Source organism: Mobula birostris, chromosome 10 (genome assembly GCF_030028105.1).
Source record: "Mobula birostris isolate sMobBir1 chromosome 10, sMobBir1.hap1, whole genome shotgun sequence".
NCBI classification, from domain to species: domain Eukaryota; kingdom Metazoa; phylum Chordata; class Chondrichthyes; order Myliobatiformes; family Myliobatidae; genus Mobula; species Mobula birostris.
Genome location: NC_092379.1, coordinates 63,457,605 through 63,482,545, shown reverse-complemented (window position 1 = coordinate 63,482,545; position 24,941 = coordinate 63,457,605). Strand labels below are relative to the sequence as shown.

At 44.3% G+C, this 24,941-nt stretch overlaps 1 protein-coding gene and 1 long non-coding RNA gene across 3 annotated transcripts in view; one reads left to right on the top strand and one right to left on the bottom strand.

Annotated features, from left to right (window-relative positions):
* LOC140204068 (connector enhancer of kinase suppressor of ras 2) overlaps positions 1 to 24,941 on the bottom strand; it is an 807,212-nt gene that overhangs the window by 616,412 nt on the left and 165,859 nt on the right. The window lies entirely within an intron of this gene.
* LOC140204069 (uncharacterized) overlaps positions 1 to 24,941 on the top strand; it is a 115,978-nt gene that overhangs the window by 68,175 nt on the left and 22,862 nt on the right. For both annotated transcript variants that reach the window (XR_011887514.1, XR_011887513.1), the window contains exons 2-3: positions 5,257 to 5,368; positions 15,911 to 16,079. This is a non-coding gene — a long non-coding RNA (uncharacterized lncRNA). The remainder of the gene's footprint in view (positions 1 to 5,256; positions 5,369 to 15,910; positions 16,080 to 24,941) is intronic.

Here is a 24,941-nt window from a genome sequence, read left to right as displayed (position 1 = left end):
ATAGTGAATTTTTATCTTGAATTAACAGTATTTGTGAAGTCCAAGAACCTGCAACTACAAACTTCAGTATTATCCCCCGCTCCAAATTTCCCACTTTACCCCAAAAGCATTATGTGGGCTCCAATAATTGAATCATAATTATCTCCCTTGTCATACACAGGGCATAAAACTACAGGAGACAGGGCCTAGGCAATGGGTTGAAAATTTATCTTCATGGGTATGCGTGGAATCTGCAATCCAGTAATATCTGGGCCAAACAGTTCCTCCAGAATTTGGTTCCACTGCAATCAATTGAACAGAATTTCTGAAACAAGGTAGAACATGCTTACAGTACCATATTACACATTTAGTTTATGTTATACACATTTCTACAGTTAGAGTCACTCCTGGATATTGTAAGTGGCAAAATAAAATCATAACCCATAAATTAAATTCTAAAGGACATATTCTTTTACATTGGATGAATGAAGTGCAAAATCAATCATGAAATACGACTGGCACTTCCTAATGCAATAAGTGCACACTCGGGCTTTGAGTAATGTGTTGTCTGGCACAGAAAGGTCACTGGTTATGTAAAGTGGCACCAGTAAATGTGAGCTGCACATAAAAGCTGCTGCAGCAACACTGAACACAATATGCAATAACACAATCAGGTAAGAGAAACAAAAGTAATTGGATCCTTTCTGCATTCCTTAAAGGGGAAAAACATCTGTGTCATTATTAGGTCTCTGCCACGGAAAATATTAATGTATTGAGCTTTGACAGACAGACTCTGAAGATCCTTCTGTATTTTTTGATACTTGCATGTTCCAGGTTAGAAGGACAGAGATGCTCCAGCAGCTCTGTGCTCATCCAGGCATAGCATCACAGAACAGAAATGCTTACTCACAAGGCTGTCAGCAATCTTCTCAAGCTGCCTTTTTCCTTCCAGCAGAAGGTCCCATCGAGTACTTCCACTTTAAGCACATAAATCATTGTAGGTCATTGTGTAAGTCATTAATTTCTTGCAGTTAACATGCCTGGCCATGCTGTAGAGCTGTGAACAACACCCTTGTCCACATGAAGGCTTGCATGTGATTGCAAGCAAATCATTTCCCTATGGGTCTGCATAGAAATATTCTACCATCCTGTGCAGTACCATTTACCACACAATTGCATGCACAGGTCCACTTTTAAATACACTATATTAATTTTCCATATATGCCACCCTTGAATGTCAAAAGGCTAGTTCAGAACAACATTCGTCCATAAAGAACTTCAGTAAGATGGTGGCTCATGTGAACACAGAGGCTCTCGGGGACCAACTAAAGGTGTTTTTTCCCTTTGTAAAATTTGCTTTTTATGATGCAGATGCAATTGTACTCCAAGAACATTGGGTACTGCAGGGCTACTCCATCTGTTTGCTGATCGTTGATCAGAGCAGCTGGACTGGAGTAAGTGGCAGAGCCGATGAGCTGTCGAAGGGGCCGGGGTGTTGGACAAGGAGCCGGTGAGGTGTCGATGGGCCGGGGTGTGGACAAGGAGCCGGTGAGGTGTCAAAGGGACCGGCCGGGGTGTGGACAAGGAGCCGGTGAGGTGTCGAGGGGCCGGGGTGTTGGACAAGGAGCCGGTGAGGTGTCGATGGGCCGGGGTGTGGACAAGGAGCCGGTGAGCTGTCGAAGGGGCCGGGGTGTGGACAAGGAGCCGGTGAGGTGTCGAGGGGCCGGGGTGTTGGACAAGGAGCCGGTGAGGTGTCGAGGGGCCGGGGTGTTGGACAAGGAGCCGGTGAGGTGTAAAAGGGACCGGCTGGGGTGTTGGACAAGGAGCCGGTGAGGTGTCGAAGGGGCAGGGGTGTTGGACAAGGAGCCGGTGAGGTGTCGAAGGGGCAGGGGTGTTGGACAAGGAGCCGGTGAGGTGTCGAAGGGGCAGGGGTGTTGGACAAGGAGCCGGTGAAGTGTCAAGGGACCGGGGTGTTGGACAAGGAGCCAGTGAGGTGTCGAAGGGGCAGGGGTGTTGGACAAGGAGCCGGTGAGGTGTCGAAGGGGCAGGGGTGTTGGACAAGGAGTCGGTGAGGTGTCGAAGGGGCAGGGGTGTTGGACAAGGAGCCGGTGAGGTGTTGAGGGACCGGGGTGTTGGACAAGGAGCCGGTGAGGTGTCGAAGGGGCAGGGGTGTTGGACAAGGAGCCGGTGAGGTGTCGAAGGGGCAGGGGTGTTGGACAAGGAGCCGGTGAAGTGTCAAGGGACCGGGGTGTTGGACAAGGAGCCGGTGAGGTGTCGAAGGGGCAGGGGTGTTGGACAAGGAGCCGGTGAGGTGTCGAAGGGGCAGGGGTGTTGGATAAGGAGCCGGTGAGGTGTCGAAGGGGCAGGGGTGTTGGACAAGGAGCCGGTGAGGTGTTGAGGGACCGGGGTGTTGGACAAGGAGCCGGTGAGGTGTCGAAGGGGCAGGGGTGTTGGACAAGGAGCCGGTAAGGTGTTGAGGGACCGGCCAGGGTGTCACTCAAGGTCTTGAACAATGTATGTTTTTTCTTCCAAGTGAACATGCTTCTTTGCTCGTTAATTTAAATTATGTTACTTACTATTTTGAATATTTTGCACCCTAGGCCCCAGAGTAATACCGTCTCGTTCAGCTGTATCTATGTATGGTTTGAATGATAATTAAACTTGATTTGATTTTTGAAAAAATATATATGTACACACATACACACTGTGAGCCTGTTCTTATACCCACCCATTGTCAAATAGGATGACAATAGGTTACTGGGTGGTGAATGATTTCCACAGTGAAACCACATTTCGGAAGCAGAGTACAATGTCAGCTTCTACTGTTCATGTGTGTCTTGTACAATCAGCAATGAATTTGTACTCTGCATCAAAGACAAAATGCATCATGTTGTGTGACATTATGCCAAGCTAAATGGACAGTATTGAGAGACTGTGGTGCATTAGAAACTGTAGTTATTAAGTGGTATTTACCTCGCTTTACAATTCCCATCAAGTCAAAAGGCAATATTAGTTCAAAGAGGAGCGTAGAAGATCACGCAAGGAGTAGTACCAGGTAAACAGCTTTAAAAAACAGCAATACAGGACTTCATGAATGTGAACAACAAAACTAACATGAGCAATCGGGTCAGATAAATACACACTGAAGAGTGGGCAAAAATTCAACAGGTAAAGCTTTCAGAGAACATTTCCTTCCTCAATGATAACAAGAATGTTAACACAAAAACTGTTTTGTTCTGTAAATCCAAAACATTAAACTAATTCAAAGGAATTGAGAGATCCAGGAATGTGAGTCTAACTTTGTGTTTTACATTAAGCGAGGTGTACATTTATCACGTGGTAGTGTCATGCAACTCACGTATTTTTACATATTACCACAATGAGTATATAAATAAAAAAGAGTGCTTAATCAAACAATTTACTTACAATATTCCTCAAATATTGCTGAAATATTAAATATAAAATTCTTCTCCCTGCCTAGCTATAAACAGCAACTTAATAGAGAATGCATCTCAACTATAATCACAGCATACTGTATAATACAACTACTATACAAGGGGTGATTGATAAGTTCGTGGCCTAAGATAGACCGAGTCAATTTTAGAAAACCTAGCACATTTATTTTTTCCTACATTTACACGCTTAGTCTAGCTGTCGTCGAGCATACAGATCCCTTCTTTGTAGAAGTCGGTGCCTTGGACCTCTTTAAGTGATAATGCAGAAAGTTTGAAGTTAATAACTCATCTCCTTCTACTGCAGGCCACAAACTTATCAATCACCCCTGTTGTGGACCACTTCGACAAAGAAGGGATCCATATGCTCTACGACCGCTGGACTAAGTGTGTACGTGTAGGAGGGGAGATGTTGAAAAATAAATGTGCTAGGTTTTCTAAAATTGACTTCTTCTACTTAAGGCCACAAACTTATCAATCACCCCTCGAATAGACATCCATGGCATAGCAAATTATAAATTGTCCCATTCAGGGCTAAAGATTTAATGGCTGTGAAGAATTTCTTACTCTTGTGGGATAATGTTTTTCCTGACAAGGGGAATCACTCTGTTTGGCAGGTGAGATTTGTGGCTGTGAAACAATCTCAGGTTCCGGGGCCTCCACTGTAGTGGCGGTAGGAGTTGACTATGAGACTGCAGGAAGTGGCTCTGACAGTGATAACCACCTTTCTTCTTTAACAATTGACTCTGCCCTCCTCAACTGATCGATCTGTCATCTCCGGATGATATCAGACTCAATCTCCACTGTGAAGGACAATGGTCCCTTTCTGTCCTTAATCATTCTAAGTACACATTTTTGATCACCGCTGCAACCCCTCACCAGAAGCAAAACACTGAACCTCCTTGTATGAGGACCCTCAACTTGTCTCAGCTGTTGTCCAGCATACTCCTTCTCAGGTTGGGTGTTTGGAGATCCAAACGTGAGTACAACAGCAGAGCCGGTGGGTTGTTGGTTGTGGAGTATGCTGCATTACGATATGGAAGGAAGGAGTTGGTGAGTTTCTGGTTCAGTGTTAGTGTACTGTGTTCTGCCGGCATTGCTCAGAGTGCACTCTTTCCACCAAAGCATTTGTAGCTGGCTGGTACAGTCCAGATGTGTCTTATTCCATTCATTTTTAGGAATGACTGAAATTGTTCCCCACAAACTGTGGTCCATTGTCACTGACCAAATGTTTTGGAACACTAGTTTTTGCAAAGAAGCTTCTCAATACATCAACAGTGTTTGAGGCTATTGGGAACATTTCTGGCCACTGTCTTGATTCCCAAGAAATCAGTGCCCATGAACGATCTGGCAAAATCCATATGAATCCTCTGCAAGGAAAATGCAGGCCATTCCGAGGAATCTAGAGGTGCTGTTCTTAGCATCTTCTGGACATGTTGGCATCCTGAACAGTGCATAGCAAGCTGCTCAATCTTCTGATCTGTACCAGGCTACCAGACAAAGTTTTGAGCCAAGCCTTTCATTTCAATTTCACTAGATGACTAGCATGTAGCTCCTCCAAGACTTTAGCTCTCAGCTTGGATGGTGCAACAACTCTCAATCCTCACATAAGGCACCCTCTGTCAAGGGCAAGTTCATCTCAGTGCTTAAAAAATGAGGGAACTGTGGTTTCTGCTCTACATTCCAGCCATTCCAGTGTGTGGTCTTTTCTTGTTTCCCTTTGGATCATTTCTGCTGTAATAGGGAGACTTTTAATCTGTATTAGGGAAAATGTGTCAAGGGGAGTGTCTTTTTTTGTAAATTTTTCCAGTATTTCCTTTTCCAGGGGTAAACAGGACAATCCAGCAGCATTCCCATGATGAGCCATCCTCTTGAATTCCATCTTATAATTGTGTCCTCTAAGAAACAGAACCCATCTCTGCAATCATGCTACTGCTGTGAGTGGAACAACCTTCTGTTGCTTGAAAATGGGCACTGGTGGTGGTACATCAGTAATGAAGATAAACTCTCTTTGGTTTACACCCCAAAGCAAACTCATGACCTGTCTGTCAATCTGCACATAATTTTTCCCTGCAGCACTAAGGAAATATGATGCAAGGGCTACGGCGCATTCACTTCCATCACTCATATCGTGTGATGTGACTGCACCTGTACTATAAAGTGAGGCATCACGGGCAAGCTTCACTGGATGATGTGGGTCATAATGTGTGAGTACAGTGTCTGATGTCACCATTCCCTTTACGTTTGTGAAAGCCGCCTCACACTGCCCTGTCCATTGCCATTTCTTCCCGATCTGTAGTAAAAGTTCAAGGGGTGGAGCACAATAGCAGGTTTGTCAGGAACCTGTTATAGACATTGACCAAAGCTAAAAAGTAATGCAAATGTAACATGTCCTTTGGCCTTGGGGCATCCACCACTGCTTGAATTTTCTCAGCACACTTGTGTAAATTCTTATGCATCAATGGTGTGACCACAGTAAGTGATGCTTGGTTTAAACAGTTTGCTGTGCCATGTTCTGCGCCCATAACCTTCTAATCATTTTAACACTGTTTTGAGGTTTTGGCGATGTTCTTTGCCATCCTTACTGGTAACAATGATGCCATCAAGGTAACACTGAGTGCCTGGGCAACCTTGCAGCACCTGGTCTATGGCTTTCTGCCAGACTGCAGGTGCAGATGCCACTCCAAAAATAAGCCTATTCTAGTGATAAAACCCTTTGTGAGTGTTTATGGTGAGAAACACTTTGGACTCTTCTTCCATCTCCACCTGTAGGTAAGCCTCATCTAAGTCCACTTTGCTGAAGTGTTTCCCTCCAGAAAGGTTTGCAAAGATATCCTCTGTCCTGGGAAGATGGTATTGATCTACTTCCAATACCGTGTGGATGGTAACCTTAAAATCACCACAGATCCTGACAGGTTACTGGGATTACTGGCATTGCCCATGAAATAAAATCCTTCAGCCTCCATGCAACCCTAGTTTACTGGCTACTTTATCACCAATGGTATAAGGAACAGACGAGCTTTGCAAAATGGGTGCAGCATTTTCATTTAACACAATTTTACCCCTGATATATTTGAGTTTTCCAATGCCATCCTGGAACACTGCTGTGGCACCATCTAGTGCCTTTCTTAATTTGCTTTCAGATGGCTTAATTGCAGGGGATGTGACATGCAAATTGTGGATGGATCTCCAATCAAATTGAAGTTGTCTCAACCAATCACGTCTCCCTAATGCTTGTCCTCTTGATTTTACCACTTACAAACCCAATGTGGCTTTTGCTTGTTGTATTTCACTGTTACAAATGTCATTCCCACAAGAGTTATCTTTCCTCCAGTATAAGTTCTTAGTTAGATATCTACAGGCTTCAGTTTAGTATATTTGAAATTACTCTCAAACTGTTGTGGAATGACTGAAGCAGCTGACCCAGTGTTTAATTCCATTTTAAGTAATTTTCCGTTCACTTCTGGTGTAAGCCATGTTGCTTGCCTCCTGTCAGCTTTCACATCGTAAATCTCAATGCTACACCATCCGGTGTCACGAACATCATTATCAGATTTTCCATCTAGAGCATGTAGATTAGTGCAACACACATCAAAGTTGCTGGTGAACACAGCAGGCCAGGCAGCATCTCTAGGAAGAGGTACAGTCGACGTTTCAGGCCGAGACCTTTCGTCAGGACTAACTGAAGGAAGAGTTAGTAAGAGATTTGAAAGTGGGAGGGGGAGGGGGATATCCAAAATGATAAGAGAAGACAGGAGGGGGAGGGATGGAGCCAAGAGCTGGACGGGTGATTGGCAAAAGGGATATGAGTGGATCATGGGACAGGAGGTCCGGGGAGAAAGACAAGGGTGGGGGGGAACCCAGAGGATTGGCAAAGGGTATAGTGAGAGGGACAGAGGGAGAAAAAGGAGAGTAAGAGAAAGAATGTGTGTATAAAAATAAATAACGGATGGGGTACGAGGGGGAGGTAGGGCATTAGCGGAAGTTAAAGAAGTCAATGTTCATGCCGTCAGGTTGGAGGCTACCCAGATGGAATATAAGGTGTTGTTCCTCCAACCTGAGTATGGCTTCATCTTTACAGTAAAGGAGGCCGTGGATAGACATGTCAGAATGGGAATGGGATGTGGAATTAAAATGTGTGGCCACTGGGAGATCCTGCTTTCTCTGGCGGACAGAGCGTAGGTGTTCAGCAAAGTGGTCTCCCAGTCTGCGTCGGGTCTCGCCAATATATAAAAGGCCACATCAGGAGCACCAGACACAGTATATCACCCCAGCCGACTCACAGGTGAAGTGTCGCCTCACCTGGAAGGACTGTCTGGGGCCCTGAATGGTGGTAAGGGAGGAAGTGTAAGGGCACGTGTAGCACTTGTTCCGCTTACAAGGATAAGTGCCAGGAGGGAGATCAGTGGGGAGGGATGGGGGGGGACGAATGGACAAGGGAGTCGCGTAGAGAACGATCCCTGCGGAAAGCAGATAGAGGGGGGAAGGGAAAGATGTGCTTAGTGGTGGGATCCTGTTGGAGGTGGCGGAAGTTACGGAGAATAATGTGTTGGACCCAGAGGCTGGTGAGGTGGTAGGTGAGGACCAGGGGAACCCTATTCCTAGTGGGGTGGCGGGAGGATGGAGTGAGAGCAGATGTACGTGAAATGGGGGAGATGCGTTTGAGAGCAGAGTTGATAGTGGAGGAAGGGAAGCCCCTTTCTTTAAAAAAGGAGGACATCTCCTTCGTCCTGGAATGAAAAGCCTCATCTTGAGAGCAGATGCGGTGGAGACGGAGGAATTGCGAGAAGGGGATGGCATTTTTGCAAGAGACAGGGTGAGAAGAGGAATAGTCCAGATAGCTGTGAGAGTCAGTAGGCTTATAGTAGGCATCAGTAGATAGGCTGTCTCCAGAGACAGAGACAGAAAGATCTAGAAAGGGGACGGAAGTGTTGGAAATGGACCAGGTAAACTTGAGGGCAGGGTGAAAGTTGGAGGGAAAGTTAATAAAGTCAACGAGCTCAGCATACGTGCAGGAAGCAGCGCCAATGCAGTCGTCGATGTAGCGAAGGAAAAGTGGGGGACAGATACCAGAATAGGCATGGAACATAGATTGTTCCACAAAGCCAACAAAAAGGCAGGCATAGCTAGGACCCATACGGGTGCCCATAGCTACACCTTTAGTTTGGAGGAAGTGGGAGGAGCCAAAGGAAAAATTATTAAGAGTAAGGACTAATTCCGCTAGACGGAGCAGAGTGGTGGTAGAGGGGAACTGATTAGGTCTGGAATCCAAAAAGAAGCGTACAGCTTTGAGACCATCCTGATGGGGGATGGAAGTATATAGGGACTGGACATCCATGGTGAAAATAAAGCGGTGGGGGCCAGGGAACTTAAAATCATCGAAAAGTTTAAGAGCGTGAGAAGTGTCACGAACATAGGTAGGAAGGGATTGAACAAGGGGGGATAAAACTGTGTCGAGGTATGCAGAAACGAGTTCGGTGGGGCAGGAGCAAGCTGAGACAAAAGGTCTGCCAGGACAGGCAGGTTTGTGGATCTTGGGTAGGAGGTAGAAACGGGAAGTGCGAGGTGTGGGAACTATAAGGTTGGTAGCAGTGGATGGGAGATCCCCTGAGCGGATAAAGTCTGTGATGGTGTGGGAGACAATGGCCTGGTGCTCCTTAGTGGGATCACGATTGAGGGGTAAATTAGAGGAGGTATCCGCGAGTTGTCGCTGTGTCTCGGCAAGGTAGAGGTCAGTACGCCAGACTACCCTTTGCCAATCACCTGTCCAGCTCTTGGCTCCATCCCTCCCCCTCCTGTCTACTCCTATCATTTTGGATCTCCCCCTCTCCCTCCCACTTTCAAATCTCTTACTAACTCTTCCTTCAGTTAGTCCTGACAAAGGGTCTTGGCCTGAAACATCGACTGTACCTCTTCCTAGAGATGCTGCCTGGCCTGCTGCGTTCAGCAGCAACTTTGATGTGTGTTGATTGAATTTCCAGCATCTGCAGAATTCCTGTTGTTTGCATGTAGATTAGTGCTGTTTTTGAAAATGCAACTTGACTTTTTATCATTTTCTCCTCTGTGAAGTTTATTTTTATCTGCCCGACATGCTCCTTGTATGTGTCCTACTTTGTTGCATTTTTTGGTGCAAGTTTTGCCTTTAAACCTGCATTGGTCTGATGTGTGATCCCCTGCCACAACAGTAAATCATTTTGCTGAACCAGGAGCCAGTTTCTGTTTAGATGTTGCAATTTTTTTCATGCTCACTTCCATTTCAGACTGCAACTCAATTGCATCTCTATCTGCGATTTCCATTAAAACAGCCATTTCCACTGTTTTTTTAATGTAAGTTTTGCTTCATTTAGGAGTTGTTTTTGAAATATTTCTTTTAAAATTTCACAAACTAAGTGAGCTCTCAGTGTATCACGAAGCCCATCACTGAAATGACAATGCCCAGACAATCGCTTCAATTCAGTCACTTACACTAAAATGGATTCCCTTTCCTTTTGATTCCACTTATGAAACTTAAAGTGTTCTGCAGTCAACAATGGTTTCAGTTCTCAATGTTCCTACATTACATTCACAATATCAGCAAAGCTAATTTCTTCTGGTTTGGTTGGAGCAGTCAAACTTCAAAGCAAGTCGCATGCCTTTAAACCCAATGCACTCAGCAAAATTGGTACTTGTTTCTCATTGGCTATTTCATTTGGCTGAAAATAAATGTTCAGTTAGTTCAGTTTACATGAGCCAATTACCTGTTGAGCAATCAAACATGTCTATCTTTCCAATGTAACTGGCCATTTCTGATTTTTTTGTGATTATTATCACCTGGTGCTAACTATTTATGAACCCTGAATTCTTCAATTTTCTCCCATTTTTGTAACTTAACAGTCTCTCGTTGCGCTTTCTTCTAACTCACCTATTTCACTGCGCTTCAACAGGTCGATAGCCACCTCAGGTTCATCTTAAAAACTTCTCATCGCCATTGTTAAAACTTTGCACTAATTCAAAGGAAAACAAGAGAGCAGGGAATGGGAATCCAACTTCATCTTTTACTTTCAGTGAGTCATGCATGTTTCACGTGGTAGCGTCATGACATTTTCAGTTCATTTATTTTTACATATAATCATAATGAATTATATAAACAACAATGAATACTTAATCAAAAAATGTATTTACAATATTACTGAAATATTACATACTTAACAAAAACAAAATCATATTCAATCACCAACAAGGTGATGCTGCTAGCACTATCAAATTCACTTCCCAATAAACTGCCTATGAATGCACATTTGGATTTATCCTGGACCATTTGGATTCCGGTCTCATCACACTTAGTTTCAGCAAATGAGGAACCTTGTGCCTGCATGCAGCAAGACCCAGACAACAACCGAATGGATGCTGATAAATACCATGCATGCCACAAAAGGGTCTGGCTAGCACACCTCCAACAGGAGAGATCTAACTTCTTACTCTTAATTTCAATAGCACTACCATCGCTGTGTTACCCACGGTCAATATCCTGGTGGTCACAATTCACCAGAAACTCAACTGAGTCACCCACATAAAAACTGGCTGCAAGAGCAGTTTGGAGGCTAGTGACCTGCAGTGAGTGATTCACCTCCTGGTACTCAAGTGAGATTGTCAGGACTGGGAGAAATTCAGAGCTCAGCAGAGGAGGACAAAGGGATTAATTAGGAAGGGGAAAAAAGATTATGAGAGAAAACTGGCAGGGAACATAAAAACTGACTGTCAAAGCTTTTATAGATATGTGAAAAGAAAAAGATTGGTTAAGACAAATGTAGGTCCCTTACAGAATGAAACAGGTGAATTGATTATGGGGAGCAAGGACATGGCAGACCAATTGAATAATTACTTTGGTTCTGTCTTCACTAAGGAGGACATAAATAATCTTCCAGAAATATTAGGGGACAGAGGGTCCAGTGAGATGGAGGAACTAAGGGAAATACATGTTAGTAGGGAAGTGGTGTTAGGTAAATTGAAGGGATTAAAGGCAGATAAATTCCCAGGGCCAGATGGTCTGCATCCCAGAGTGCTTAAGGAAGTAGCCCAAGAAATAGTGGATGCATTAGCGATAATTTTTCAAAACTCTTTAGATTCTGGACTAGTTCCTGAGGATTGGAGGGTGGCTAATGTAACCCCACTTTTTAAAAAAGGAAGGCGAGAGAAACTGGGGAATTATAGACCGGTTAGCCTAACATCGGTGGTGGGGAAACTGCTGGAGTCAGTTATCAAAGATGTGATAACAGCGCATTTGGAAAGCGATGAAATCATCGGACAAAGTCAGCATGGATTTGTGAAAGGAAAATCATGTCTGACGAGTCTCACAGAAATTTTTGAGGATGTAACTAGTAGAGTGGATAGGGGAGAACCACTGGATGTGGTATATTTGGATTTTCAAAAGGATTTTGACAAGGTCCCACACAGGAGATTAGCGTGCAAACTTAAAGCACACGGTATTGGGGGTAAGGTATTGATGTGGATAGAGAATTGGTTGGCAGACAGGAAGCTAAGAGTAGGAATAAACGGGACCTTTTCAGTATGGCAGGCAGTGACTAGTGGGGTACCGCAAGGCTCAGTGCTGGGACCCCAGTTGTTTGCAATATATATTAATGACTTGGATGAGGGAATTAAATGCAGCATCTCCAAGTTTGCGGATGACACGAAGCTGGGTGGCAGTGTTAGCTGTGAGGAGGATGCTAAGAGGATGCAGGGTGACTTGGATAGGTTGGGTGAGTGGGCAAATTCATGGCAGATGCAATTTAATGTGGATAAATGTGAAGTTATCCATTTTGGTGGCAAAAACAGGAAAACAGATTATTATCTGAATGGTGGCCGATTAGGAAAAGGGGAGGTGCAACGAGACCTGGGTGTCATTATATACCAGTCATTGAAAGTGGGCATGCAGGTACAGCAGGCAGTGAAAAAGGTGAATGGTATGCTGGCACTTATAGCAAGAGGATTCCAGTACAGGAGCAGGGAGGTACTACTGCAGTTGTACAAGGCCTTGGTGAGACCACACCTGGAGTATTGTGTGCAGTTTTGGTCCCCTAATCTGAGGAAAGACATTCTTGCCATAGAGGGAGTACAGAGAAGGTTCACCAGATTGATTCCTGGGATGGCAGGACTTTCATATGAAGAAAGACTGGATGAACTGGGCTTGTACTCGTTGGAATTTAGAAGATTGAGGGGGGATCTGATTGAAGCGTATAAGATCCTAAAGGGATTGGACAGGCTAGATGCAGGAAGATTGTTCCCGATGTTGGGGAAGTCCAGAACGAGGGGCCACAGTTTGAGGATAGAGGGGAAGCCTTTTAGGACAGAGATTAGGAAAAACTTCTTCACACAGAGAGTGGTGAATCTGTGGAATTCTCTGCCACAGGAAACAGTTGAGGCCAGTTCATTGGCTATATTTAAGAGGGAGTTAGATATGGCCCTTGTGGCTAAAGGGATCAGGGGGTATGGAGGGAGGGCTGGTGCAGGGTTCTGAGTTGGATGATCAGCCATGATCATACTGAATGGCAGTGCAGTCTCAAAGGGCCGAATGGCCTACTCCTGCACCTATTTTCTATGTTTATGTTTCTATCTGCAAAGTACAATCTCTCAACTTTCCTGGATGAGTGCAAATCCAACTTCAGAGAAGCTTCACAGTATCCAGGTCAAAACATCTTTTTGTCTTGTGTTCCTTCTGCTACCATAAGCATTCATTCGCTCCTCCACGGCCACAGTGCAGACTGCCTACTACATCACTGCAGTTACTTGCCCATCCTACCCTGAGAGGATCTCACAATTGTTTTACATATGCTTCCAGGAAGGGAATGACAGTAGGCACATGCAAGTACCACTAGCTGCAAGTTCCCTTCTTACTCTCACACAATCCTAATTTGTACTTGTACTACAAATCCTTCATTATCCCTGGATTTAAAGGGCTGGGACTTCCCACTCAACAGCACTATGGAGGACCTTCATCTGAAGGACCTCAGGATTCCAGAAGATGGTTCATTACCACCTTCTCAAGCATGTTAGAGATGGACAACAAATCCTAGCCTTGGCAGTAATATCTAGGTCCTTAAAAAGAGTATATCTGGAACAGGGTTTCCTATGGTTAGGGACCACTGTTCCCTCTAAACTGAAATGCTCCTGCGCACAAAGCCTTTGTTGCTGCACAGCTGGAATGTTCTTTTATACAATGTTAATATGAAATAATATAAAATTTTCAGGCTGTGTAAAAATTGTTTTTTACAGCTGCAATTCTCAGATCATGTAAAAATTTCCTGCTCAGAGCAATGGTTGATCCACATAGCTGTTAAAATAATTAGAGGGAATGTTGCTGACAACTTACCCCCAAACCTTCCAAAACCTTTCTTCTTCCTAAAATGCAAAACTTGGAAATGTGATGAAATACACTCACTCAGCTCATCTGAATGAGTAAAGTTCCAACAACAGTCAAGAGGTTCAACAGCATTCAGAAAAAGGCCTCCTACTGACTAGCATTCCATTTACCAGCAGCAGGAACAGGCCAGGCAGCTGTCAAACATAACTGATAGATCTGATTCCAAACTCAATGCACATTCTCATCTGCCCACAACAATCTTTCAGCCCTCTAATTCACTCTGCCTTCATAATATTTAAGTGCTAGTATTGTAGGGGATTCCAGTGACTCGTGACCCACTGACAGGAAACAATTTCACCCCATCTCGTAAACAGTGACTTCTAGTTCTTTGTAGATTCACTCAGAGGGGAAGTATTCTTTTCACATCCATTCTTTCAAGATCTTTCAGCATCTTATATAATTCAATCAAGTTTTCTTTCACACTTCCCAACCCTGACAGATGCAAAGAAAAACAGATCACTGGAAGAATTCAGGGTTCATGGACTATTTGTGGAGGCAGAAAGTGTAAGTCAATGTTTCATGTTGATATCCTGCAACAGGACCAGGAAGGAAGAGGGAAGGTAACAGTATCAAGGCTGTAGGTGAAACATGGAACCAGATAGAGAGGGGAAGATGGGCAGATGGAACCAACTGGGGAAGCCCTGTAAGAACTTTGTAAGTTTTAATGTGATCTTCTCTCATTTCTCAAAACACTAGAGAAAACAGTTTTAGTCCATATAATCTGTCCTCATGCAGCAAACTTGATAGTGCTAGAACCAGTCCAATAAATCTTCTACATAGCAAATATGTCCTGTTTTAAAAGGGAGACTAAACCTCTGCACAATGCTAGACATAATCTCGCTCATTACTTGCTGTACTTATATACTAGCAAATCCCTCTGAGTCTCAGAACTGCAAACTCTCAACATTTAACATATATTTATTTGTTTTTCACTGTCAAAATGGACAATTCACATTTTCTAACTTTTCACTCCATTTACTGGATCTTTGTCCACTCTCTGAAACATTTACTGTACATCCCTCCTTATGTCCTCTCCACAATTTACCTTCCTACATCCTTGGCTATCACTAAATTTAGCAATCACACCTTCAGTCCCTTATCAAAGTTCTGTATGAATTAGAAGAATCTGAGGTTTGATCACCAATCTCTGCAGCACACCATTCTTAACATTTTGGCAGCCAGAAAAGGGTCTATTTATGTTTTCTCCTTTTTCTGTCAGCCTGTCAAACTTCTGTCTACTTCAATATGTTACATCCTATCCATGAGTTTTCATATTCTACAATTATCTTTGACGCAGTGTTATAGTGAGTATTTTTAGAAATCCATCGGTAGTGTACCTATTGGTTCCCTTTTATCAACAGCACATATCACTTCTTCAAAGAACTCCAATAAATTCATCAAAAATATTTCCCTTTCATATAACTTTGCCTGATTAACATGTATTATGCTCAATGTCTTTCTACAGCATCTTTAATAATCTCTTTTAGCATTTTCCATTGACAATTGTTAAAGCAAGTCTAGAGTTTCCTCTTCTCTCTCTACCCCACCTATTGATATTTTTTCATCTAATTGTACCATACCCAAACCCAGAAAAAAATACAAAATTAAAACCAATGTATTATGTAGAACTGGGGAATAAGAAAGGGATGACCATGTTAGTGGTTTTATGTTATAGACCTCTCTCAGTAGTGGTATTTAAGGGGAGCAAACCTGTACAGGGATTGCAATCAGCTGCAAGAAAAATAAAGTTGTGATAGTAGGTGATTTTAACTTTCTACATACTAATTGGGACTCCCATTCTGTAAAAGGACTGAAAGGGATAGTTTATTGAAGGTGCTGAAGAAAAATTTCTTAATCGATATGTAGAGGTCCAAACCAGAGAGGGTGTGATACTAGATTAATTCTTGGGGAAGGAGACAGGGCAGATGTCAAAAGTGTGTGTAGGGTAGTGATTATGATTCCATTAGTTTCAAAGTAATTCTGGATAAGGATGTGATTGGTCCTCGGGGTGAGATTCTAAATCGGAGAAAGGCCATTCTTGACGGCAGCAGGAGAGTTATAAACACAAAATACTCTGCAGATGCTGGGTTCAAAGCAACACTCACAACACGCTGGAGGAACTCAGCAGGTCGGGCAGCATCCGTGGAAACGATCAGTCAATGTTTCGGGCCGGAACCCTTCGTCAGGACTGGAGAGTTATGGCAGGAATGGATTGGGATAGGCTGTTTTCCAGCAACAACCTATGCTTGGTAAGTGGACCTTCTTGACTGAGAATACAGATTTCATACATGCCTGATAGAATAAAAAGAAAGGCTAACAGATTTAGGGAACCTTGGTTTTCAAGGGACATTAAGGTCCTGGTTAAGAAGAAGGAGATGCATAGCAGGTATAGGCAGTTGGGATCGAATGAGGCAGTTGAGGAGTATAGGAAATGCAAGAGAATACTTAAGAGAGAAATCAGTGGGGCTAAAAGAGGAAATGAGGCTGCTCTGGCAGACAAGGTAAAAGAGAATTCCAAAGGCTTCTATAGATATATTAAGGACAAAAAGGATAGCAAGGGACTGAATTGTTCCACTTTAAGATCAATGTGGCCATCTATGCTTGGAGCTAAAAGAGATGGGAGAGATCTGAAATGAAGTTTTTGCATCTGTACTGGTTTATAGAACTGAGGCAAAAGAATAACAAAATGATGGATCATATTCAGATTACAGATGAGGAGGCGCATGTTGTCTTGTGGTAAATTAGGGGGGATAAATTTCCAAGGCCTAACAAGGTGGCACATCAGGCCTTATGACAGGCTAATGCAGAAACTGCAGGGGCCTTGGCAAAATTATTTTAAAGAGCATGGTAGCCCAGTGGTTAGCACAACACTTTACAGCACAGGGGACCAGGGTTCAACTCCTGACGCTGCCTTTTTGTATGTTCTCCCTATGAATACGTGAGTTTACTCTAGGTGCTCCAGTTTCCTCCCACAGTCCAAAGACATACCGGTTAGTAGGTTAATTAGTCATTGTAAAGCATCCCATGATTAGGCTAGGATTAAATTGTATTGCTGGGTTGCATGGCTTGATCAGTCAGAAGGGCTGATATATCAATATATATCAATATTGACACTGTATATCAATAAAAAAAATGTGGTTAGCTATATATGAGGTGCCAGGGGACTGCAGGATAGCAGGTATTGTTTCAGTGTTCAAGAAAGGCTCTAAGAATAAGCTGCAAAATTACAGGTCAGTGAGCCTGAGGGAAAACTATTGGAAGGTATTCTAAGGATAAGATATATGTAGGTATTTGGGTAGACATGCCTGAATAGGGACAGTCAACATGGGTTTATGCATAGTAAATTATGTCTAACCAATCTTATAGAGTTTTTAGGAGATTAGCAAGAAGGTTTACGAAGGAAAGCTGGTAGGTATTGTCTACGTAGACTTCAGCAAGGCTTTTGACAAAGTTCTGCATGTGAGGCTGGTCCAGAAATTAAATTTGATTCAGAGCTGGCTTAGCAGGAGAAGCCAAAGAGTGGTGGTAGGTGGCTGTTTCTCTGACTGGAGACCTGGTTCTCAGGAATTAGTGCAGGGTCTGTTGTTGTTTATCATCTAAATTAATGATTTCAATGATAGTGTGGTAAACTTGATCAGCAAATTTGAGAATGACACCAAGATTAAAGATGTAGTGGACAGCGAGGAAGGCTGTCAAAGTTTGCAGTATGATCTGCAGCAGCTGGAAAATTGGGGGAAGAAATGGCACATAGAATTTAATACAGACAAGTGTGAGGTGTTGCACTTCGACAGGAAAAACAAAGCAAGGACATACACAATGAATGGTAGGGTGCAGATGTGTGTGGTAGAACAAACAGATACAGGAATACAGATGCAGAATTCCTTAACAGTGTTTCCACAGGTAGACCATAAGACATAGGAGCAGATTTAGGCCACTTGGCCCATTGAGTCTGCTCCACCATTCATCATGAATGATTTATAATCCCTCTCAGCCCTATTCTTCTGCCTTTTCCTCATATCCTTTGATACCATCGCTATTCAAGTATCTATCAATCTCCACTTTAAATATACCCAATGACTTGGCCTCCAGAGCCATTTATAGCAATGAATTCCACAGGTTCACCACCCACTGGCTAAAGAAATTCCTTCTCATCTCTATTCTAAAGGGAGGTCATTATACTCTGAAGCTGTGCCTTTTAGTGCTAGACTCTCCTACTACTGAAAATATCTTCTCCATGTCTACTCTATCGAGACCTTTCAACAGTTGATAGCTTTCAGTAGATGCCCCATCATCCTTTGGTGTGGAGAGACCACTTCACAGGATCACAAGAAGCTGCAGAAAGTTACAATCTCAGCCAGCTCCATCATGGGCATTAGTCTCCGTAGTATTGAGGATAGCTTCAAAAAGGCAGTATCTATCACTAAGGACACTCATCACTCAGGATGCCCCCTTTTCAATGGTACCACCAAGGAGGAGGTACAGGAAGCTGAAAACATACGACATTTCAGGAACAACTTCTTCACCTACTCCAACAGGTTTCTGAACTGGACTGTGGACACTACCTCTCTATGTTTTACTCCTTTCTGCGCACTTATTTCATATATATTTCTTATTGTTATTTAAAGATTTTGTTATTATATATTGCTGTCACAAAACAACAACTTTCATGGCATATGCCAGTGATAGCAAATCTGATGCTGATTTTTCTAAACTCCAGCTAGTACAGGCACAGAGCCATCAAACGCTCCTCATATGTTAACCCTTTCATTTCCCAGCATCATTTCATGAACCTCCACCAAAGCCAGCACATTCCTTTCATAGTTAAGCAGCCTAAAACTGCTCACAATACTCCACATGCAGTCTGACCAATCCTTATAAAGCCACAGGTAGATAAGATTGTAAAAGAGTTTTAGGTACATTAGCCTTGAGTACAAGAGTTTCAAATGTTATGTTAAAATTGTATTAGATGTTTGTGAGACCATTTTTGTTTGCAATTCAACTACAGGAAAGATATCAATAAGCTTGAAACAGTGCAAAGGAAATTGATAAGGATGTTACTGGGACTTGAGGGCCTGAGATATAGGGAAAGGATAAATGTGTTGGGAATTTATTCCCAGAGCTTTGGGAGGTATAAGTAGGGTAAATAGATGCAAGCTTTCTCTCTAGAGGTTGGGTGATAGAAGAATTAGATGGTGTAGATTCAGAATGAAAGGTGAAATGTTTAAGGGAACCTGAGGGGGAACTACTTCCCTCAGAGAAATTCAGTTGCAACTTTGAAGAGAAGTTTGGACAGGTACATGCATGAGAGGAATATGGAGGGTTGTGGTCCAGGTGTGGGTTGATTGGACTGGGCAGGAAAGCAGTTTAGCATGGACTAGATGGGCCAAAAGGCCTGTTTCTCTGCGGCAGTGCTCTATGACTCTATAAACTATCTCACTATCTGTTCTTTTTAGATGAAAGATGAGGCGATTTCCCAGGTGATTTTTCTGATTTCCTCCTTCCCAATTCCCAATTTACAGAATGCTGGAGGAACTCAGCAGGTCGGGCAGCATCAATGGAAATAAATAAACAGTCGATGTGTCAGACCGAGACCCTTCATCAGGACTGGACAGGAAGGGGGAAGATGCCAGAATAAGAAGTTGTGGAGAGGGATAGAAGTACAAGCTAGAAGAGATGCGACCTCCTCTATAATTCCCCTTAACTAAGAAAAGAATGTGCTGGCTTTGGTGAAGGCACAGAGTCAGGCCCTGTAGCTCAGAAGGGTAGGGAAAGGAAGAGGAGGGCAGTAGTAATAGGGGACTCGATAGTTAGGGGGTCAGATAGGCAATTCTGTGGATGCAGTCCGGAGACCCGGATGGTAGTTTGCCTCGCTAGTGCCAGGGTCTGGGATGTTTCTGATCGCATCCAAGATATCCTGAAATGGGAGGGAGAGGAGCCAGAGGTCGTGGTACATATAGGTACCAATGACATAGGTAGGAAAAGGGGAGAGGTCCTGAAAGGAGAATATAGGGAGTTAGCAAGGAAGTTGAGAAAAAGGACTGCAAAGGTAGTAATCTTGGGATTACTGCCTGTGCTACGTGACAGTGAGAGTAGGAATGCAATGAGGTGGAGGATAAATGCGTGGCTGAGGGATTGGAGCAGGAGGCAGGGATTCAATTTTTGGATCATTGGGACCTTTTTTGGCGCAGGTGTGACCTGTACAAAAAGGACGTGTTACACTTGAATCCTATGGGGACCAATATCCTGACAGGGAGATTTGCGAGGGCTACTGAGGTGACTTCAAACTAGAATGGTTGGGGGGTGGGAATCAAATTAAAGAGACTCAGAGAGAGGAGGTTAGTTCACAAATAGAGAAAGCAGGTAGACAGTGTGTGAGGGAGGATAGGCGGGGGACAGAGATCAGGAGCACTCAGACCAAAGATGTAGGGGACAAGGAAGAAAAAGATAACAAAGTTGTTTGCACTATTAAGGATAAACAGAGAGTGGGAGGTGGAGAGTTTCTTAAATGCATCTATTTTAATGCTAGGAGCATTGTAAGAAAGGTGGATGAGCTTCGAGCATGGATTGATACCTGGAAATATGATGTTGTAGTGAAACGTGGTTGCAGGAGGGTGTGATTGGCAATTAAATATTCCAGGATTTCGTTGCTTCAGGTGTGATAGAATAGGAGGAGCAAGAGGGGGAGGTGTTGCATTGCTTGTCAGAGAAAATATAACAGTGGTACTCTGGCGGGATAGATTAGTGGACTCGTCCAGGGAGGCTATTTGGGTGGAATTGAGGAATAGGAAAGGCGTAGTGACGCTTATAGGGGTGTATTATAGACCACCTAATGGGGACCGAGAACTAGAGGAGCAAATTTGTAAGGAGATAGCAGATATTTGTAGTAAGCACAAGGTTGTGATTGTGGGAGATCTTAATTTTCCACACATAGACTGGGAAGCCCATTCCGTAAGAGGGCTGGATGGTTTGGATTCTGTCAAATGTGTACAAGATAGTTTTTTGCAGCAATACATAGAGGTACCAACTAGAAAAGGGGCAGTGTTGGATCTCCTGTTAGGGAATGAGATAGGGCAGGTGACGGAGGTATGTGTTGGGGAGCACTTCGGGTCCAGTGATCACAATACCATTAGTTTAAGATTAGTTAAGGGTAAATGGTAGGGCATTGAAGAATGCAGTAGAACAGGGGGATCTAGGAATAATGGTGCATAGTTCCCTGAAAGTGGAATCTCATGTGGATAGGGTGGTGAAGAAAGCTTTTGGTATGCTGGTATTTATTAATCAGAGCATTGAGTATAGGAGTTGGGATGTAATGTTGAAATTGTATAAGGCATTGGTAAGGCCAAATTTGGAGCATTGTGCACAGTTCTGGTCACCGAACTATAGGAAAGATGTCAATAAAATTGAGAGAGTACAGAGGAGGTTTACTAGAATGTTGCCTGGGTTTCATCTCCTAAGTTACAGAGAAAGGTTAAACAAGTTAGGTCTTTTTTTTTTGGAGCATAGAAGGTTGAGGGGAGACTTGATAGAGGTGTTTAAAATTATGAAGGGGATTGATAGAGTTGACGTGGATAGGCTTTTTCCATTGAGAATGGGGGAGATTCAAACAAGAGGACATGAGTTGAGAGTTAAAGGGCAAAAGTTTCAGGGTAACATGAGGGGGAACTTCTTTACTCAGAGAGTGGTAGCTGTGTGGAACAAGCTTCCAGCAGAAGTGGTTGAGGCAGGTTCGATGTTGTTGTTTAAAGTTAAATTGGATAGATATATGGACAGGAAAGGAATGGAGGGTTATTGGCCGAGTGCAGGTTGGTGGGACTAGGTGAGAGTAAGAGTTCAGCACGGACTAGAAGGGCCAAGATGGCCTGTTTCTGTGCTGTCATTGTTATATGGTTATAATGGTGAGACCCGACGCAGATTGGAGGACTGCTTTACCAAGCACCTTCACTTCATCCACAAAAAATAGGATTTCCCAGTGGCCAACCATTTTAATTCCAATTCCCAATCCTAATCTGACATGTTGGTCAATGGCCTCTTCTTCTGCCACAATGAGGCCACTCTCTGGTTGGAGGAGCAACACCTTATATTCCATCCAGGTAACCTGCAAACTGATGGCATGAACATCAATTTCTTCAGCTTCCAGTAACTTGCCCCTTCCTCCTTCCCTCTTGTTCAATCATCCACTCTTGCTCTCCTCTTACCTCTTCTCTTCTTCTTACCAGCCTATCATCTCCCCCTGGTACCTCTCCTCCTTCCCTGTCTCGCGTGGTCCACTATCCTCTCTGATCAGATTCCTTCTTCTCCAGCCCTTTACCTTTCCCACCTATCACCTCCCAGCTTCTTACGTCATCACTCCTCCCCCACCCACCTAGCTTCGCCTCTCATTTTCTAGCTTGCACTCCTTTTCCTGTACACCCACCCCACACCACCACCCCCGTCATCTTATTCTGGCATCTGCCCCCCGCCTTTCTTTTCCAGTCTTGATGAAGGGTCACAGCCCAAAACATCGACTCTTTATTCATTTCCATAGATGCTGCCTTACTTGCTGAATTCTTCCAGCATTCTGTTTATGCTGCTCTGGATTTCCAGCATCGACAGAATCTCTTATATTCTCAGTTTGCAGAGATCTTACTTGTTATAATTCATCAGCTATCTCCTGCTTTTCCTTTGCTTTAATTGTTATTGATGGATAACCGCAATACCCCTGTGAATTTCAACCCAGGAGATTTAAAAGAGAACTGGCATTCAATCTCCTGTTAGTACACAACTGGTATTGAAGCCTGGTAAAATATAAAGGCATCTTGATCAGCACTATGAAACTCATGAATCCCTGTATGCAGGCACTAGCAAATTACATGTTGTGCAAATAGAATCACCTCTGATCAGAGAGTAGTTATTGCTTTATATATTCTAAGGTGCCCAGTAACTGCAAGGAAGCAGAACTGGCAATAAAATCACAATGCAATTCCTTCCCTTTCCCTCAATGAACTGTTCATGGCTCAGTAAATAATCCCACATTGAACTGACTCATCTTGCTGAGGTCCCCAGAAGAGCTTGGAAGTTCAAAGTCAAGATCAAATTTAAGCTCAATTTTAAGTTTAATTGACATTCAACCACACATTAATACAGCGAAACGAAACAAGCCCCCTCCGGAGCCAAGGTGCAAAACACAAAACCAACAGTCACACACAGCACATATCTGAGATGTAAAGGGACTTGAGAGTCCTCGTACAGAACACCCTAAAGGTTAACTGGCAGGCAGAGTCAGTGGTGAGGAAGGCAAAAACCATGTTAGCATTCATACAAGAGCAAGGATGTGATGCTGTGACTCTAGAAGGCACTGGTGAGGCCTCACCTTGAGTATTGTGAGCAGTTTTGGGCTCCTCATCTAAGAAAAGATGTGCTGGCATTGGAGAGTGTTCAGAGGAGGCTCACAAGGATGATTCCAGGAATGAAAGGGTTATCATACGAGGAATCTTTGATAGCTCTGGGTCTGTAGTCACAGGAATTTAGAAGGATGAGGGAGATCTCACTGAAACCTATCAAATGTTGAAAGGCCTAGACAGAAGATGTGGAAAGGATGTTTCTCATGGTGGGGGAGTCTAGAACAAGAGGGCACAGCCTCAGGCATCCATTTAAAACAGATGCAGAGAAATTTATTCAGCCAGATGGTGGTGAATTTGTGGAATTTATTACCACAGGCAGTTGTAAAGGCTAGGCCGTTGGGAGTATTTAAGGCAGAGATCGATAAGTTCTTGATTGGACATGGCATCAAAGGATATGGGGAGAAAGCCAGGGAATGGGGTTGAAAGACAAAAGGATCAGCCATGATTGAATGGTGAAGCTGATTCGATGGGCCAGATGGCCTAATTCTGCTCCTATGTTTTATGGTTTTATATAATTATGATAGCAGAAAACAAACAGCTACAAAAAATAGTAATAATATAGCCCAAGTTCCTGGGTGTCTTCTTCAAAGCAAACACTGGGGGGCAGCACCAACAGCAAGGCTCAGTCCTTAACCCAGCACAGATCCAGCAGCACGCAGCCAGTTCCAGCACAGAATCGAGCAGCACGCAGCCAGCTCCAACACAGAATCCAGCAGCATACAGCCAGCTCCAGCACAGAATCCAGCACAGAATCCAGCAGCACGCAGCCAGCTCCAGCACAGAATTGAGCAGCACGCAGCCAGCTCCAACACAGAATCCAGCGGCACGCAGCCAGCTCCAGCACAGAATCCAGCGGCACGCAGCCAGCTCCAGCACAGAATCCAGCGGCACGCAGCCAGCTCCAGCACAGAATCCAGCGGCACGCAGCCAGCTCCAGCACAGAATCCAGCGGCACGCAGCCAGCTCCAGCACAGAATCCAGCGGCACGCAGCCAGCTCCAGCACAGGATCCAGCGGCACGCAGCCAGCTCCAGCACAGAATCCAGCGGCACGCAGCCAGCTCCAGCACAGGATCCAGCGGCACGCAGCCAGCTCCAGCACAGAATCCAGCGGCACGCAGCCAGCTCCAGCACAGGATCCAGCGGCACGCAGCCAGCTCCAGCACAGAATCCAGCGGCACGCAGCCAGCTCCAGCACAGGATCCAGCGGCACGCAGCCAGCTCCAGCACAGAATCCAGCGGCACGCAGCCAGCTCCAGCACAGGATCCAGCGGCACGCAGCCAGCTCCAGCACAGAATCCAGCGGCACGCAGCCAGCTCCAACACAGAATCCAGCGGCACGCAGCCAGCTCCAGCACAGGATCCAGCAGCACGCAGCCAGATCCAACACAGAATCCAGCAGCACGCAGCCAGCTCCAACACAGAATCCAGCAGCACGCAGCCAGCTCCAGCACAGAATCCAGCACAGAATCGAGCAGCACGCAGCCAGCTCCAACACAGAATCCAGCGGCACGCAGCCAGCTCCAGCACAGAATCCAGCGGCACACAGCCAGCTCCAGCACAGAATCCAGCAGCACACAGCCAGCTCCAACACAGAATCCAGCAGCACACAGCCAGCTCCAGCACAGAATCCAGCAGCACACAGCCAGCTCCAACACAGAATCCAGCAGCACGCAGCCAGCTCCAACACAGAATCCAGCACAGAATCCAGCAGCACGCAGCCAGCTCCAGCA